The 15,191-nt window shown below is 41.7% G+C and overlaps 1 long non-coding RNA gene across 1 annotated transcript in view; it reads left to right on the top strand.

The window, feature by feature from the left end:
- Nucleotides 1-15,191, top strand: part of LOC113952176 — a 36,595-nt gene that overhangs the window by 5,482 nt on the left and 15,922 nt on the right. Inside the window, exon 4 of the long non-coding RNA XR_003529426.1 lies at nt 15,000-15,076. This is a non-coding gene — a long non-coding RNA (uncharacterized LOC113952176). The remainder of the gene's footprint in view (nt 1-14,999; nt 15,077-15,191) is intronic.

Raw genomic sequence — 15,191 nt, 5'->3', positions numbered from 1 at the left:
AAATCCTCAAAGAAAATGTTCCTTGCGCCAAAAGATCTTCAGCAGAACAGATTGTTTGAGCTTTATCCCCAGCAGTTTAAATAAGGCATTACCTCACCCTTGTCCGTGTGCAGGGGATGAGCAGAGCTGGAATTCAGCAGGTGGGAGATGCAGGATCAGCTTTGGAGCTGACTCAGTAACAGCTCAGTGTGTGCTGGTGCTGGGTCTCCCTTCAAAACCAGCAGTGATTTATTTATTTTTCAAAGAAAAATGATCCCCTGTTTTGTTTAAGTCACATAAGGAAGCCAAAGGAAAGATAAAATAGCAAGAGGAGGCACCACTTCTTTCTGCTGATGAGGCAGTTGATGGATGGCTCTCTGAGGACCTGACTGAACTCGGTGTTCTGCCCACCAAATGAAGATAAATCATTGGTGAAGGGTTTGTGGAGTACATGCCCCAAATCAATTATGCTCAACATGGAGATCTATTAATCTATTTCTTCCTCTTCACTCTCCCCAGCCTCCTTTAAATGGCTTTTTATCATTCCAAACACAGGTTAGTTAAGTGATGGTACAGTTAGCACTAAAATCACAGCTGTGAGGAGTTCTTTCACCCCTTCCCTGTGCTCTGCCCAATTACCTGAACTCAGTTTTATAACATTTCTCCCAAAGAATCCCTAAGTGTCTCCAGTGAAATGGTCCCATGGACACTGATCTTTCTGCAGGGCTTTGGTGGGTGTTGTCACCTTTCCTTGGAAACACAAAGATTCCTGTATGGAGAAAAAACAGCAAATCGTGCCTATATAAGGCTGTGGAGTTGAAAACACTACAATGAAAAAGTCATATCCAGGAAATTGTCTCTATTGAATGATTCTTTAGGGAAATCCAGTGGAGTTCAAAGCCAGTATTAGATGCTCTCAGTTCCCAGGGAAAAATAGTCCAGTCGTGGTCAATGCCTCACCAAGGAAGATGAGGGAGGCAGAGCAAGCATTGAAGGGAGGGTAAATAACAGCTGGGAATTTAAAATTTTAAATTTTGACAGTTTTTAAATTCTGAGGTCACCTTATGTTTCTAAACTAGGAACATTTCCATGGTGAGCAGCTGCCTCCAGTCTACCTCCTCCCACCTGATATTTCCCCACGTTAACAGTGTTAAGGTTGTTAATCCATCAGGTAGGCAAAGCATTCCAAATGAATTCCAAATCCCAGCCCAGATCATTTCCATCCTGGCAGTGAATGACTGGCATTAGAATGACCCACTAGTTCTGATGCCATAAAAAGCAGCCTGTTTTAGGATGACTTTTGTGACTGTACTCAGAAGTTCAAGGAGCCATGTAAAGTCTCTAAATCCCACGAGAACATATTCCCTGAGAGAATCCCCTGCAGGATGGGAGGCACTCAGACATCTTTGCAGCCTCTAAGGATGGAGAAAAATCACCTTAATGTTAAAAGGTGATGCTTTGCAGCTCCACAGGTTGGAGCTTTCACCCAGACATGCTCAGACCCCTGTCTGAGACCTCTGGGGTCATCCTAGAAAGTGTTTGAAATGCTATTTTTGTCTTCCAGTAGCTCAAGAGTTCCTGTCAATAAAGCCTGAGATACAAAAGCAATACATTGAGTCTTTCAGAGCAGGGTTTCAGTTTCGTGGCTCTGAATTTCATTGACTTTCTAAACAGAGTTGAGCTTTTGTTGGTAATTCATTCAAAGCAAGTAGCCACTGCGTAAATCCTTAGTTCTGTGGTAAAGCCTGTGCATACAAAATTAAACTGGGTGGAATCTGTAAGGCTGGGGTGGAATTTCCAGCTTTTATACTCAGCCTTTCTTCTGATGGAATTAATGAATGTTTGGGATTGTTGCAGATGCAGTCAAACTCTGTAACATATTGATTAGTGGTGTATTGACAAAAATTGGTCTCTTTGTTAACAAGAAACAACACAGTGATTAATAGGTTACGTAAGTTGTACACAGTGTGCAGACAGATGTTTGAAGAAGTGAAGCATCCCAAATAATCAATAATGATGGAAGCAGGACAGAAACTTTCCATCTTAGTCTTGATCATCATCAGCAGAAAATGATCCCAGTGTTTTAGGGAAGGACTAACTTATTTTCATTCGGTTCTCATTTATTGTTATTATTTTAAATTTTTAATTTATTATTATTATATGAATTTGCTGAGTGGATTTTCCAGTCACCAAGGGTCACCAAGAAAAGAGGTTTTCTCAGATTGTACCATCAGGAATTTCTGATCCCAGGTAGATCTGGTTTGGCAGAGCAAGCCTTGAAACTGGCTTCAGCTCTCTGATACGATCCAAGTCAAATCCATGTTTGACATCACTTCAGCATGACACAAGAAGGAAATCTAGTTTAAATACAGGCAAAGGACTTCAGAATGCATTGCTTGAACTTTATGTAGCGTAAGGATTTTTTTCCACATGAATTCACATTGGAAAGGGCTGTCAGTGAGGATGTTCCTCTTTTCCTGCCTTTTTCAGTCTGCCAGATAAAACCACAAAGGTTATTGTTGTTAAGATTTCCAGTTTGTTTCCCCAATTTTCAGATGTCATTCAGAGAAAGAAACTCTGCAAAGGTAAGAACTGAGCCAAGTGTCAAACTTGCCCAGCTCCACTCCTCTTTTTTCACTTTCCTCAGTGTAGGAAGAAAGAGGCAGAATGAGCAGAAAGGAGTCGGAGCTTATGAGGGAGAAGAAGGAATAAAGGAACACCTCTTTTTTAGCTGAAACCTGACTTAGAGAAGCATTGACTTTCTTAGCACTGCTTAGGGCTGAAAAGATCTATTCATAGTAAACTCTGGCCCAGGAAACCAATTTTTATACTCATTTGGATTTTAAGGCCTATTTTTCATTTTCCTTTTGTTCTGTGACAACAGATGTATTCCGACCTTTGCGTGGAAGTTTTTTCTGTTCCCAGTACCATCCTCCTTTATGGGTTAGGCACTGAATGGACTTTACTCCCCAAGACAGAATTAAAAAATACTACAATAATGACACGTGGCACCATGTTTCCAGAGCCCTGTGCCATTTTTGCTTTCACTAAACAATATATTCATGTGGGTATTCTCCGAAATCACTGCAAATTCAGCTACCACAAACGTGAGGGCAGAGAAAACCAATCTGAGGTGGCTCAGTGAAAACACCTTTATTTCTTCTGAGCTGTCCTGAAGGACTGAAAAAATCCCCCTGATTTAGGGAGCATGGATGGAGATCTAAGGATTGTACCATGTTCAGAAACTGAGAAATAGATATGGGGATACCTAGATATAAGGATGGGAAATATTATCCATACACTGATATCCACATCCCCTGGATTAAACACAATTTATGGAGTTGATACAAAGACTCTATAAAATCACAGTTCAAAGGCAGGTGAACAAAACCTGATGGTTTTCTGAGGGCTATTGGCAATGCAATGATCCCTCTCAGCTGTGGTGCCAGGGCACTGCTGAGGGTGCATTGCCTGCAGCTGGGCCTCCTTCCCAACTCCCCATCCCCTTCCCCAGCTCCATTCCCCTTCCAGCACCCGAGCAGGGCTGTTCTCCCCCACTGTTTCCAGGATATTTGTGTTCTTGGATCCCTCGTGGATCAGGATGTTCCTCTGTCAAGGTAAGAGCCTGTGGCTGAACCTGCCCTCATGAGGGGCCTGGTTTGGGGAGAGGGCGGGAAGAGAGAGCTGGGACTTTAAGTTGGACATGAGACATTTTGAGGCATTTGTCTTGACTTGAATATGTCTCTGCTTTATGAGGTTTAATTTAACATTCTATGTAGTTGGATATGAGGTTTAATTGAATGTTCTGTGTGTTTTGACATGCTGGGTTTTTTGGGGGGGGGAGTTATAGTTGGTTCTTGTGGGGTTTTTGCTATCAAGTTTTTAATGGTTTGATCTGTAAAAATATTTAAATTAGGAACAACTTGTGTGGAACACTTGCTTTTTCCTGGAACACTCCTGAGAAGTGTCATCCTTTAATACATAAGGGGGGACTTTGTTTGTGGGGTTTTGGAGTTTTTCCCCAAATGTCAGTAATGGTGGTCTGAGGGAAGAGCTGCGTTTGCACTGTGAGGTGGCTCTGGATTGGGTGGAAAGACCTTTCTCTCCTAACTTTGCAAGTATTGGAAGAACTGTGGCTCAAAACTTAGCTGTTCTTGGGTGTCTTTTAAAGGTTTCTTCCTGCATAGTAACAATAAACAGAATTTTAAGTGGTTTATCTTGCCGTAGAAAATAAAACTGAACCCTTTGCATCCACCTATTGTATTTGCTTTGCAAAACTACTTGGCAGCAGCAGTTAAAGAGCAAAGGGGGGTGTGATGGTGCTGGATGGGCCCTTAGAGGAAGGTTTGAATTGTGTTAATACCGTTTTTGCCAAGTGAAATATTCCTAAGACATTTATCATGTGTTGTTTGTAAATAGTGAGTAAATATGTGCAAGAGATTGTTAGTATTTTCCTTCCCCGTCTTGCTTCTGAAATGGTCCATTACTGGCTTCTCTTTGCGTTCGTTTTTAATATGAAAATCATTTCACTATGAAAATCAATAATAGTATTTTGTGAGGTTGTTGGAGTGAACAGAACATGTGTTTAATGGGTTGTGGGCATCCATGTCAGAACAGCTAAAAAAACTTGGCTACAGAAACCAGTGCTAATGTGGTTCTGATTAAAAGCCTTCAAAAATAGTATGCTACAAAAGGAAATTAGTAGGTGCATGGTAACATTTATAAGTTTTAAACTTTAGTATTTAAGCTGTAAAATGGGGTTTTCTAATAATAAATTGGGATTTCTTTATTAAAGAAAAATCTCTTACCATAGTATTTTTCTTCATGAGCATTTGAACCTACTGCTATGCTACAGAAACCACAAATCTGAGCTACTTCTGTTTTAAAAAATAAACTAGAAAAGATCCCCAAAGGTCAGGCTTAAAATATACTCCTGGTAGTTTTTGCTTGTTCAAGATCTGCGGTTCAGTTTTTTCCTGTTGAGAATTATTGTAGAGCTTCTTTTTTGTCATTTTTCTTCCCATAAATATCTGTGGGGTTTTTTTAATTTATTCCCTGGAGGAAAAGCTGATACATAATTCCAAATATACACCTCATGGTGTTATTCCATTAAAAAAAAATCTCAAAATCCCAAAGCTATCTCAGCTAATGATGTTTGATACCTGCTGATTGAAATTACAACTAACAGAATAATAGATGTTACTTGTACTTATTTAGGTTGTCATCTAATCAAGTGTAAGAAATGCATTTAACTTTGACCACAGAAACTCGGTTTTTTGATCAACTGTGTGTGTTAGTCTCATATTTTGGGAAAAATATATTTGGAACAACAGTCTTTTAAGATTAATTGCCCCATATCTAACTATTGATTACTAAACTTTTTTTCCTACCTTATGAAAATACTCTGATTTTTATTTTGATGACCTTTTCTAGCAGTGAAATGGGCAACTCACAAGAACCTTAAAGAAGTATAAAAGAACATTTTAGTGGATGGTGGAAATAGCTGGAAGTGGGGGGGGTTGCTGGAAAAAAATTCCAGAAGCTGAATTTATTCTGTTTGGCAGGAGGCAAGAACAGTCCAAATGGACAGTGCAAAACACTGAAGGTCGCAGCATTTTGCTCTCTCAGCATCCTTTGGTACTTTAATGAGCATTTTTTGATTATTCATCCAATTATATAACACCTTACACTGATTTTACTTGCAAATACAGTCAAATGTGCCAGAGGACTCTGCAGTTCTTCATTTCCCCAATATTTCATGAGTTTTAGTGAAGTCATTATAATAGTGGCCTTTACGTGCACAATAAATCCCAGGCATCAATTATATCCTAAGAAATAAAAGGGACGTTATTTGTGGCTGTGGAGATGACAATAGAGACATATTTTTCCCCCAAAAAGGTCTGAGCAGTGACTTTCTGAGACAGGTGAAAGTCCTTGAGTTTGTACTGGATCAGAACCTGGTGCTGCCCTTTGCTTACACAAGAGATTGAAGGTTCTGCTTCCATACTCCTGACACTGCTGGGAGTCAAGCCCAGCATTTCCCAAAAGGAATCTTGGTTCTCAGCTCCCCCTCATTCCCACTACTGCCCCCCCCCCAGGTTTGAGGACTTCACTTGCTTCCCCCAATGGAAAATGCTGCTCATGAACACCCACCTCAGCAATTCCAGAGCCACTGGCACTTGATCCCAGAAGTATTCCTGTGTTCTGGGAAGTAAAATGTGGTGCTTCCAGCTGGTGTTGATGGTGCTCTGTTTTAACTGTGTCTGGCAGCTGAAGTTTAGCCATCTCTAGGCTCTTTCTCACAGATTAATTCTGGCCTTTTATCCTCATTGGTACTTTATATCTTGTTTTAAATCCAAACTAACCACCTTCACTAACTTTCTTTTCCAGGTTGGAAAAATCTTAACCATCCTGGTGCTGTCATTGTGTTAGTTGTGGGCAGCTCCTTTGTGCCCAAGAGGGTTGTACTAAACCCCTTTACCTGCAGCCCAAAACAAGGCAGTGATTAAAAGCCAGATATGCTCCTTGAAATCAGCCTTTGTGCTCCCTGAAATTGCCATTTCCATGTTATGTGTGGGATGCAGGAGCCCCTTCAGCATCAATCACAGCAGTGATTGGAGACAGGGACTTGCAGCAAGTGATCTCCATAATCTTTCTTTCTGAACCCATGGCAGGAAGGCCAATATTTCTGCTTTCCCTCAGAAATTATTATCAGATGGTAGGAATAAATCACCGGGGAAATTTTTGCATCCAAGATGCTGGAGGCAGCTGTTCTGGGAATTCCAGGGAATATCTGCTTCTGTGGCCTGGCTGCAAAAGCTGCTTGATCCAAGTGCAATGGCAGTTTGGAAAGACAAGTCCAGAGTCATCAGCTTGGATTTTCAGCTGTTTTGACTGATTTATTTTCTAGCAGTAATTACCCTTTCCCAGTGGACTGATCTAGCCTTTATTTTTCCATGTATTGACAATTCTTTCCACGTGCAATAATTTCAGGATCCTCCAGATATTAGTCCTGGATTGCAGTTTACTCTAACAGGAGTTCAGTATCCCTTACCCCGGGAGCAAGAATTGTGCATTCAGTGCAAATTTCCTTTATAAATGGGAAAATCGTGCCACTTTGAGTTATCCTTGGGATTCAATAGACAACCCCCAAACAAAGCAGGTTCCATGGTTAATAAGAACAACCCTGGACTCTCTAAAGACCTGCAAAGCACTCCCAAAACTGCCAGTCCTGTTTCAGGAATGCACCCTGCCAATGTTTTCCCCATTACATGTGGGACAAATACAGAATTCCAGGTGCAGTATAAAAACCCTGTCAGATTCCTGAAATGCCCAAACCAGAGCAGTTAAATATTTCCCAGTGAGGACTGAGAATGTTTTGCTTGATTAAACTGTATCCAGTGTTCTGTGGTGTAAATCATATTCCCAGTTTCTCTGTGTTCATGTTGGGGCCTTTGGATCCCACTGATGTTTATTTTTGTCCCATTTCCCATCAAGTAAGAGGAGCCACAATCTGAAATCTTGAAATATCCTCTGTGCCATCTTTAGCCAGGAGCACACTTGGCAGTATAGGGAATTTCTTGGTTCAGAGCATAAAAACAATTATTTGTTTGAGGGGTATCAATCTGAGGAGCGTGTTCAAAGTACAAGGGTGGGTTTAGAGATAAAGCAATTTGTACATGGCTTCAAGTGATTCACTTCCAAACACTCCTTGAGTGTTCTTGTGGATCCTGGTGAGTGTTTTATGTCATGTTGGGGGCTCTGTGCTCTCAGAAGAGTTGCACTGGTGGTTTAGGTAAATCAAATTATACCCGCTTTGATGGTGGAAACTACCAGCAATGAGTGACCCCTTTCCTCCAGCTGGTATTAAAAATGTTCTTTGATATGATGGGAATTGCTCAAACACTGGGATTTTTCCAAAGGCTTGAAGGTCGCTGAGATGTTCTGCTGCTGTGTGGGAGAAAATATATTATTTAACATCAGAAACTGTGCCTGGCACCATTGGGAGGGGTGCCAGGCATTCGAATGCATTCGAATTCTTTATCGTGACACTTTGTGCTGCTAATGAGGGGCTGCTGGGAGTGAGGGCCATTCTGCATGGTAGTGAATGCCCTGACACCTCGGGGCCGTAGGGTTTGCCTTTCCCTCTCTCATGGAAGGAGATCCCTCACTCTGGCAGAACCTGCAATTAGAGCTTTGCTGGAAGGGATTGTCCTGTGCTGTGCACTGCCCTCGTGGGTGTGAGTGGGAAGAAAGCCACCTTGGGCTGGAAAATACAGACACTTTCAATCTAAAGTTGCTCAGAAGAGGGGTTTTCAAGTGCTTAAAGTATTTTCCCTTGCATTTACTTTAATTATTATTCATTGTATATATTTATCATGCATTAAAATCCAAGCTGTGCCATATTTTCTCCTGGTTTGTACTCTCATGGCACATCCAGGATGTGTCAGGTCATAACCAGAGTGATTCCTTCCTGTCTCCCCTATTTCCCTGGGGGCTGCACAATACATTGTACTCAATGTGCTCCTAAAAGAGAAGCATTCCAGGGGCCCTGACCAAACATTCTGGGTCCAGCTTGCTGGAACAGTCATGGAAACAAAAGTTTTTCCCCATTTCAGATCCAGGACCCAATCTAGTCTAGGTTTTCCCCCATTCCATTTTCCAGTCCCAGGTAACTTGGAAGATTCTCAGGTAGCACTTTTTAAGGACATTATAGCAAGAAGGAGTATTTTATAGTCCTTCCAACTTCATCCAGTATCATCTTTTCTTGGGTAATGAGGAGGACGTGCTTTCAAGGACTACATTTCCAAATATCCCATTTTTTTAAGGTAATTACCAACAGAGAAAAGATCCTTCATCTTTAATTATTTAAGAGAGCGACATCCCCCAGCAGGAGCCTCAGCACAGACATGGCACTTCCTAGGATTGATATCTGCAGGGCTTTGTTCCCAGTAAACAAGGCTGGAACACCATCAATTCCATGTGTCTGCAGGGTGTCCAGGACAGCTTTTAATGGGATGTGAGCCCTCCTGCCCAGGCAATGAAGCTGTTTCTCTCCTCAGGAAAAAGGAATCTGCTCTTGGAATAAGGTCTAATTCAATTTTTCTGGTGCAAAAGGATCCCTGGGAGATCCCTCCCCTTCTCCTGGACTTTCTTGTTTCCTGCTTTGCAAACTCTGCCATCCCGAGTCTCTGATTCCAGAGGGGCCAGGAATTTGCAGCTGTGATTTACAAGGCTGTAGAGCTGCAGTGGGTTTGGGAGATGCTCACTCAGGGATTCTCTGGGGACTGGAGATCCCAGGAAAAGGAGGGGTTTTCCAACAAATCATGGCAGAGTCTGGAAACAAGTATTTGTGATACTCTACATACAAACCATCAGAAAGTCCTAATCTGAAGGGGATCTACATTTTGTGGTACAAAGCAGGGTTAATAGTGTCAAGCTGATATTTGCATTAGCTACCTAATTATTTAATTCATCTGAATGTTAGATGTCTGGCTTTTATGTTAATTGGGCACATTTCTGGCAAGGGAAAAATAACATCTGACAGTGACATTTAGTGACACTTGAGTCTGGCTCATGTTGGAGCAATAATTTCTGTTCTGGTATTAGGACAGGCTAAAATGCAGGTGTTCAGGTGCTTTGGGAGTGATTCCCCACATCCCCCAGCTGCAGGGCAGAGGTGGACAGAACTCCCCCTGTGCCACCCCTGTCCTTTCATTCTCTTCTGATGATGCAAATATAAGGATACACTTTCTCCTCCTCTTCCCTCTGCCCTCCATTGTGCTCTTGGCAGACAGAACAGAAGGAATAAATTGTGATTTTCCAAACTCCATGATTTAATGATTGTGTTTGGTCTGTGCTACCAGGCTTGCATTTTACATCCCATTAAATTAAAGCAACTCCTGAAACGTTAAACTTGGTGGAGATCTGGGGGAAAAGAGCTCCCTCATTTTAATAATTAAATGGCAACAAACTAAACAAGCCCGTTGGTTTTTCTGCCACTTGGATAAGAAGGAAGTAGCACCAGGTGGTTGTGACATGGGTTGGGTTGTTTGCAGGACATGAGCTGAGGGCCTGAGACATCAGTGATGGAGGGAAGGGCTCAGGGAGGCGCTTCCAGACATGACTGAGCTTAAACACCTCGGACAAAATCATGACTCCACAGAATTGAGCTCTGGTTCCTTTGGGATGGAGATTTATCTGCCCCCTGAGCCATTGGGAGGGAGAGGAACTCTTGTCGTTTGTGGTATCCTGGAAACTTGGGAATATTCCCTCAGCAAACAGTAGGTTTGAGCCTGTGGAGCTGTGAGTGATCTTTGTTTCATTGATTTCTCTTGGTCTGCAGTTTCCTGAAGGACAAGATAAACTTCAGAATTTCCCCCTGCCCCTTTGATGCTTATTTTCCCCAAAAGCTGCTCAGAGCAGCCCGTGGGCCCCAAGGCTGAGTTCTGTTTGTGTCCCATGAGCTGCTGAGAGCACAACTCCAGCCCCAGGGCTGTCCCAGAACCACACAAGGTCCTGGAAGGTCTGCAGTCCACTTCTTCCTGGGTCAGCAGTGCCACTGCCTCAGCCAGAAGTGTCTCAGTCACAATGCCTTCTGACCACTGAAGGTTTCTCCCTTGGCAGAGTTGGTTTTGGTGGCAGCGAGATCTTTGCATTTGAGAGACGTTAAATTGAGAGACTCTGTTGTGAGACTGATTAATGTCAAAATCCAAAGGCATGAGGGGTGTCTTAAGCATTCAGGGTGATATAAATACCAACAGTTCTTTCATTTCAACAATTCTTAAATTTCTTTTGAAAGAAATTTAAATCTCTCATCTAAAAGAGAATGCACCAGAAAGAGGGTATGTGAAATCTTACCTCCCTCCCAGGGAGAAATACTTACCTACAGCTTGACTTAGGTGTGTTGGAGGATTAAAATCCAGAGCTATTTATTGTATTGCTTCTTTACTGCTCAGTTCTCTTTCTGGTCCTGAGCAATTGGATCAAACTCTCTTAAAGCAGAGAACAGCACTGGCTGCTTTTATACAGGGACTTAAAGGATGCATTTGAGAAAGTGGGAGAGTTGGAGTTCCTCTGTCTTTTTGTATGTCCAGAAGTGGTATTTACAGGCCCCATAAATCACCTCTTGCTGTGAAGAGGAGCAATGGGATTGCTGCACTAAGAATACAGGAATATAACTTCATATCCCAGTGGCAAAGGTACTTTCCAGGAGGGAAGCAGTCCTGGGTTCTGGACAGCTACAATTGGCCTGGGTGTCCCTGTGTGCACTGGGATGGCAGGAGAGGAGGGGGGTTTGGTGTTCACAGCTCTAGAAAACCAACCCAGAAGTGACCTGTGCATTACACACCAAACATCCAGAGTTTGGGACAGGGATTTAGACACCTAAAAGCTTCAGTTTTGAGGCAGCATTTCCTGCTGAGTTATTGACTTTATCTGTACCTCCCTGCACAGAGCTCCAGGTAGAATAATTTGTTTGTATTGACAAGAGCTGAGGTGGAAGTAAATTAATTTAGTCAAGCTCATCGATTTTTCCACACTTATGAAGAAGGGAGGTAAGATCATCTTGATGCTGCCATCACAAGCTTCTCTCAAAGGGTCATATTCTACTTTTTCTGAAGGTAATTCAACAAAAATAATGGTGGGTTTGCTGAATTTTCCCAAAGAGAAGCCAGTTCTGACACGGCACTTAAATTAAGGGTGACTTTCACCAAAAGCTGAAACATGTTTGAAAATCAGAGTGATGTGGAATCTCTGACTTGCAGTCTCAACAGAATGAGCAGTAAACCTGGGAGTAAAACACCAGGAGCAGGAATTTTACAGCTTCAAAGGGTATTTGAGTTCTGTCTCTAGTCTGGAAATATGGAATAATCAGAACTACAGGGTGGAATTTATCTCAACATGTCATAGATCAAGTCTGATCATAAATTCTGACTTGTGAGCCTGTAATACCTTTCCAGTTAGGGCAAGCCTTGGGAATGTGGGATAAAAATGGCTCCATTATTTACCCGTGGATATCTCAATTACTGCTGTCCTTGACTGGTCTTGTTCTTTTCATAATTGGCCTTCTGAGGGGTATTAAAATTAACCACATATTGAATGGTTCTTACCATTTACTGCAGGTGACCTTCTGAGGGACATTCACTGATCATAAGCAGTCAGTTTAATTTCATTTATTGATTAAATGAAACTAATGAATTTCCTTTATTGAAACTTGATTGGGGGAAACAAATATGTGAAAGTTATTTATCTCACTTGTGTGGAACTTCCTTAAGAAACACCAAAGAACCATAATGTAGGTTGTATGAAGTATATAGGAAGTGGTCTTGTTATTTATTTCATTTCCTATTTGAGAAATTATCAAAAATATGTGAAATTATTCGAAAGGCCAGTCTGGTGTGTTCTGCATCAGCCCCATTCACAGGAAAGTGTTTAGTACTTAGCATTTCTATAGTGCTATGTGGGTTCATATTTGTCTGACTCCCCCTGGCAGAGATTTTTGACACACTCCTTAGTCTTCATCTGTCCCTGAAATGGGTAATTTAGGCAGCATGGCCGATTAATTACTCAAAAAAAAAAAAAAAGCCCTTTTGTGCTCAGGGTGATGTAACTGCAATTACCTCTCATTTCAGTGTGGAAAAGGTGTGATAACCACTCATTTGTGCAGCTGAAGGGTTTAACTGGGAGTTATTACAGTGCACAGTGCAATTGTAATTAAAGCACGCGGGTTTCTGGTATGAAAAGTCCTCATACATCAAGTGGCAATAAGAGATGAATCAGTCATATTAAATCCCCAGTTTCTTTGTTCACATTGTGTCAAACCCCGAATTTCCAGTGTTGTCAGTGCTCACCTGGTTAAACACAGAACTCCTGCAGAGCACAGGGACACGGGGCAATAATAACTTAAATGATATTTACACATTTGAAGGGATTCAGATGCTTCTGATTAACTGGGAATGGATGAGTTTAGGAGTAAAAACATCAGCTTCTTTTTAGAAAGCATCCCCCAAAGAACATGTGCACTGGAAGTCTGGTTGCTTTGCATGACATCATAGGTGGGTTCAAAATGTTGTACAAGTTTAAATTTGCAGCTTGCAAAGCCAGTTTTCTGTGAGTGTGAAGGAAAAAAAATCCTGTCCTGCTTTGGTGCTGAGGCTGGCAAGGAAATCAGGACGTTTGCCCTTGGCACAGGGTGGTGAGCTCTGGGTTATTGCCTGGTCATGTGGGAATTAAGGCAGTTGCAGGGCTTGGTCTAACTGTGCAAAGCACTTCCAGCTTTCCCTAATTGTAACTCTGTAGGAATAAAGCCCTTATTTTCCAGAGGGATGCAGAAACACCCTCCAACCACTTTTTCCTCAGGGTTTTGGAGGCATTTTATAAGCAAGTGATATTTGCCTGGCTGCCAGCAGTTATCATAAATTGATAAATAATCCATTTATGCCAAGTTGAGTTTGAATGTGTTCAATGGTGAGTACAAGGGCTCCAAATAACCAGACAAATTAGAGCAAAGACTGATAAGAGAACAGACAATCTGATCCAAACCTGCTCCGTGGGCAGAGATCAGGTCGATAATATTGTGCTGCAGGACACAAAGAAAGGAGTTTGGGTCATAAAACAGCGTAAAAATTGGCACATTTATCTTTCCTCACCACTTTTCTTCTGTCTCTAGAGAGTAGGGACAGCCCTGAGATCCCATAATGTGCAGAGTCATGTGTGGAAACATAAATATAGAAGAGGAGAGACCTCAGTGGGGTTGTCCCAAAGTGGCACCCGAGCTGGGTGTTGTAGGGAGAGGGAGTTCCTATGGCAGCAGGAATGAGCTCTTTGCCATTTTATTTAGAAACCAGCATGAACTGCTCTGGTTCTTTGAGGATATAAAAGTTCTAATCTTGGTCTGCTCCAGAGGCTTTTGTGGAGCTGGTTAGTGTTGGATATATGGGCAGCTCCACCACATTCCTTCCATATCCGACGCCGATACCTCTTCAAGAGCTTTTCGCGGCCCACTACACTAATTCAGGAGCTGCTGCAAGAAAGATGGAATGTGGACAGTACAGCTCCCTGCTGCTCTGACTGGACAGAGCAGACATTCCTTGGCCTTGAAATCCTCAGTAATTTCGGGATTTGTTTGGCTAAAACAGTGTTTTTTGCTCTGCAAACATCAGAAGCGCTGACCTTTTATACAAAATAGGCACTTCAGTAATTTCTCCCCCTATTTTTCATGGCAAGTTGTCATTTGTTGTTCAAAGCCCTTTAAGGTTATCCTATTATTTGAAAACTTTAGAGGTTTCTTCAAAGAAGGAAACTGTGAAGAAAATGTTTGAGCCCATAATCCTATTTACAGATGGGATTTTAGAGGTAAGAGGTCACCTCTTAGTTAAGGATTCCTTATTAGATTGTTGTTTAAAAAAGATAAAAGAAGAAAGTGGGGAGTGGGTAACACATACTTTTGATTCCTTTCAATTAAAATGCTGCAGTATTTTTATTTTCAAAGGTAGATGAACCCAGTTTTAAAAAGTGCCTGATTTTTCTGGGCTGATCATCCAAATAGAAATCACATTTATTTAGAATAACCTTAGTGGTTTAAAATATTGCAGTTTGAGTTTTCTCTGCTGTCTGGGTTGGAATAGAAACAAAAGCCATCTGCTTTTTAGCTTGTCAGGAGATATCCATCATCCCACTGGCAATTTTGTTCACTGTGCTCCCAGCTGATGGCTTCCCTCTGACTAAATTCCCTGGAAAAGCACAGAATCCATATGTTTGCTTGTCTCAGAAATGGCAACGAAAAGCACAACCTAATGAAACAAAATAAATACATTTCAGGCAATAAAGATGGAAAAATAACAAAGCAAAAGGAGCCCAAGGGATTTGTTCAAACGAACAGAGCAATTTCTAAAAGCCTAATGGTGCAGCTCAGATTGTATATAATTGTATATTTGAAAACTCAGATTCGTTGGGTAAAAGAATTTGGTATTTTCTTCCTGTAATTTATAGTGGTTTGTTGGTTTGGGGTTGGTTTTCAGAAGTGACCTGGAAATTCAGTGGCTCAGGTTCCAATGGCACAGACGTGACCCCAGCGTGTGTGGCTGCAAGTGAGCAGGTAAAGTAGCAAACAGGGATTTGAAATGTATTGATACTTGTATTTTTCCCCCCCGTGGGGTATTTTAATACAGCAGGAATTTAAGGCTGATGTGTTTTAATCAAAGCCTTGAAGC

The sequence above is a fragment of the Corapipo altera genome, unplaced genomic scaffold, assembly GCF_003945725.1.
Source record: "Corapipo altera isolate COAL_440 unplaced genomic scaffold, ASM394572v1 70, whole genome shotgun sequence".
NCBI classification, from domain to species: Eukaryota; Metazoa; Chordata; class Aves; order Passeriformes; family Pipridae; genus Corapipo; species Corapipo altera.
This window is presented reverse-complemented; position numbering and strand designations above follow the sequence as displayed.